Source organism: Brienomyrus brachyistius, unplaced genomic scaffold (genome assembly GCF_023856365.1).
Source record: "Brienomyrus brachyistius isolate T26 unplaced genomic scaffold, BBRACH_0.4 scaffold32, whole genome shotgun sequence".
NCBI classification, from domain to species: domain Eukaryota; kingdom Metazoa; phylum Chordata; class Actinopteri; order Osteoglossiformes; family Mormyridae; genus Brienomyrus; species Brienomyrus brachyistius.
This window is the reverse complement of record NW_026042307.1, coordinates 2,827,317-2,831,192: the sequence shown is the minus strand read 5'-3', so window position 1 is coordinate 2,831,192 and position 3,876 is coordinate 2,827,317. Positions and strand designations below refer to the sequence as shown.

Here is a 3,876-nt window from a genome sequence, read left to right as displayed (position 1 = left end):
TCGTGCCGGTAGAAGCATTACCTCTTCTATACTGCTGGTGAAGAAGAAGCGAGCAAAGGAGAGGATGTCACAGGATGAGGACCAGTGGCCTGTACAATGAAGTGGGGTAACTGGCTTATCGGGGTAATGTTGTGAGTAACTTGATGACATGTGGTGTAACTTCACGATTAACACGTACTACGAAAGGTGGGTAGGTTTTAGTCGAGACATGTTGCTATGGCAATTTACACTAAGTCTAAAAACTGCTCTGAGCAGTTTTTGTTCTTGGTTAAGTCAACGTTTCTGCATAAGCCAGCCCTATATGAGAACCGCCCCTCCCACTACAATTTCTCCGAAGACAATGCTGGTGTACCTGGATGATCCGTACGACATTGGCGCGCAAATTGTGAGGGGCTCTCTCCGCAGGGCGAGGGTTTTTAGAGATCGCCAGAATCCGCTGGCATACCCAGACGATATTCTCCATGAAAGGTACAGATTTTCATCTGATGCAATTCGTTACCTTTGCCAGTTGCTCGGTCCAGAGGACTCTAATTCCACTCGCTACAGCAATGCCCTCATGATCGAGCATACAGTATGCTTTGCACTGCGATATTTTGCCAGTGGCCAGTTTATGTATTCCATCGGTGATGCTAAACATCTGAGCAAGAATACTGTTCGCCGTGCGGTTTGCAAAGTGGTGCTTGCTCTATCTAAACTGTTGGATGCATTTGTGGTTTTCCCTGGTCATTTAAGTGCTCTGCGGAATAAAGAAGGGTTTCATGCAATCGCAGGTAAATCACAGTATGAAATTATTCTATTGTCATAGGGAAATTGCTTCTGCTGACACAATTTCTCATAGGATTCCCAAGGGTCATAGGCATCATCGATTGCACACCCATCCCAATCAGTGCACCCCTGGGAGGGGACACTGTGTGTGTATGTGAATCGCAAATCTATTCACAGCATCAATGTACAGGTATTTTTCTCATAATATGCTTTTAGATCTGATATATGGGCTAGGGACTATAAGGTTCACCTTCTCCTCACATAAGGTGAGTTGGAATTTGTTAGCTTCTTCTGTAATGTATATTTGTCATGACTGATACACTATTCTGATAGTACAGTGCTACCTCAGAATACATCCTGTTGGGTATAAGTCCAAGGATATGGAACAGATTAAGGATGCATACTGATGCATACCACATATGCCTATGTTTAATCGTGTTGTACATTTGATTGTGAAACACATAATCTGCCATTCTAAAGTCTGGCTCATTTTCTATTATGTGTCATATGAACAAGCTTTGGATTTCAATCCTTAGATGACATGTGATCACCAGTTAATGGTCACAAGCCTGGACGCACAGTGTCCAGGCTCAGTACGTGACTCTCACATTTTCAGGGAGTCCATTCTCTCACAGATTTGAAGAAGGTAAGGCAATCAGTATTCTACAGATTTTGTTGCACAAATTTGTGTGTGACAGTTGCTCTCAATTTCTTCAAAGGGCATTTTAATGGCCTGTTGGTGGGAGACCGGGGATACCCATGCTGAAGCACTTGTTAGAGGGTCAAGATAAGGAGTTACCAAGGCCCCAAATACAATTCAATGCTGCCCACAGTCTAACAAGGGTAAGGATAAAAATGACATTTGGCATTCTAAAGGCACGTTTTACTTGCCTCAAAGGCCTACGAGTACGGCCAGAGAGGGCCTGTCAGGTGGTGTCAGCATGTGTGGTGATGTCCCTGCATCCAGCTCGCCGTTCTGCCTGTGTCATCTTCCATTTCTCCTACTCCTCCTGGGGGGTGCTACCTGGAGACCTCAATCTACTAAGATGTCCAGCACACCCTGCTACATGTGACATTGCCACTACCAATGACGTCCCTGCATCTAGCTCGCCGTACTGCCTGTGTCATCTTCTACATCTTATTATTTGGACAGCACTTAACCATCTCTCTTATTTCACTCTCCCTGCCGGCCCCTGGAGGATGGGCTCCCCCTTTGAGTCTGGTCCCTCCCAAGGTTTCTTCCCTCTTGGGAGTTTTTCCTTGCCATTGTCGCCTTTGGCTTACTCACTGGGGACTTTGGGTGAGGATGCTGTAAAGTGCTTTGAGACGATGTGAAACTGCGCTATACAAAAATAAATTATTTGTTGTTGGTGTTACATAATATTGCAACCATTAGGGAAGAAAAGACCCTTACTCCGCTGCCCATACCTCCATACATTGTTGACCCTGTGACCCTCGACCACTCCACAGGACGTGCAGTGAGAGGTTTCACTCATTAAAATAAAACTCAGACCATGACCACATTCAAGTCTGTAGGAGAGGGAGAGTGTTTTATTAGTTGCCAATCAAAGTACAAGTGATAAATTAATCATGGTACATATATAGATGTAATACTGATAAATGTATAGCAATACCCTCTTTTCATGCTCGAGCTCTTGAATTTCAAGCTTCAGTTTCTTTATTTGCAGTTGTTTCCTCTTGCAGTCCAACTCAAGCATGCGCTTGTAAAGGGAACACACATTGTCTGTTCTAGCCTACACAGGGGGGAAAAAAACGCATGAAACGGCGAAGCAGTGCGCATGAAACGGTGAAGCAGTGCGTATGCAGCTCATGAACCCGAAGAGTCAAAGACAAAGCAACTGCACTTTCCGTGTGGGAGGTCCGAGTGGAGGAAGCTGCAGGAGGGAAAGGGGGTTGCTGCAAGGGAGAATGCAAATTACAACTTAAGGACAGTAGAATTCCAGAATCTGTGCAGAGGTCTAAATGCTATGCTGTACTGTATTATCCTGGGGGAATCACATGTGTGATGCAATGCATCTACCTGGATTTGCGTGTCAGAGAATGCCGACAGTGTCCTCACCCAAGTCCTCCTGAACAATAAAGGAATTTAGGTAAAGATGCATCAACACTGGGCACACCTAGTCATTTCTGCACTTACCTGTATCTGAGGATCACAGGAGGTACTGGGCTCTGCAGGTGGCTGGAGCACTTGCATATTACCTCCCTCCGCTGGACATAACACATGCATTTGAATTTCATGATTGTACAGCGTGATAATTTGTGCAATGGTATTGCAATATTACTCTGCACGTAAACGGTGCACATATCTGAGGCACCAGGGTCTGACCGGACACCACCATCAACCCCCTCCATGATGGGCCATCCTACGTTGTTGGCTACTGCCAACTCTTCAGCACGACTTAAGGCTTCTGGAGGTGGCCCTTCACCCGTTTCCTTTATAGACAGCTTTTTCTTATTAGCTGTGACACATAGAAACACACTATTATCTGGAGGCTACACAGAAATCTTTCATAATGAGTATAAATACATAATCCTACCACTTGTCATGATGTTTTTATATTTCATCCTGACTTGCTTCTAAGTACGCTGTGCAATATTACTGCATCTGGAATCATATCAGTTAAGTTACCATTAGGTTTAAATTCTGAGTAACATCACAGTAATGGAACTTTTGAGAGCGTTACATTACTTAATTCAGAAGTGAGCCTATTATTTTCTGTTGTGTTGCATTTGTGAGCCTCTGCATTTATTAACAGTATATCAGTTCTTTTCAGACAACGCTTCATAGTCTAATCAGCGATCGTGAGATATTTTAGATGAAGAATTATTGATCATAGAAATGTACTTACGCATTTACGCGGTCAGTAATTCGTTGCCAACAAGCCTGCCTGCTTTTGTTGGCTGCAGAGGTGTTAGACTTCCCTTGTATCGTTGATTTGAATTCCTCGTAACCTTGGATGATTACGGAGGCAGAGTGCGTGATTGAGTCATGGCGCGAGCTCCATACTTTAACAGTGCCTTGCGCTGCCGATCATGCTCTATTTATGTGAACGCGCACAAGCACCAATTAACAACACTGATTGAACAAAT

The 3,876-nt window shown here is 44.2% G+C and overlaps 1 pseudogene; it reads left to right on the top strand.

Moving 5' to 3' along the window:
- Positions 1-340: 340 nt before the first annotated feature.
- LOC125721092 (putative nuclease HARBI1) lies at positions 341-1,406 on the top strand (annotated as a pseudogene).
- The last annotated feature ends 2,470 nt before the right edge of the window (positions 1,407-3,876 follow it).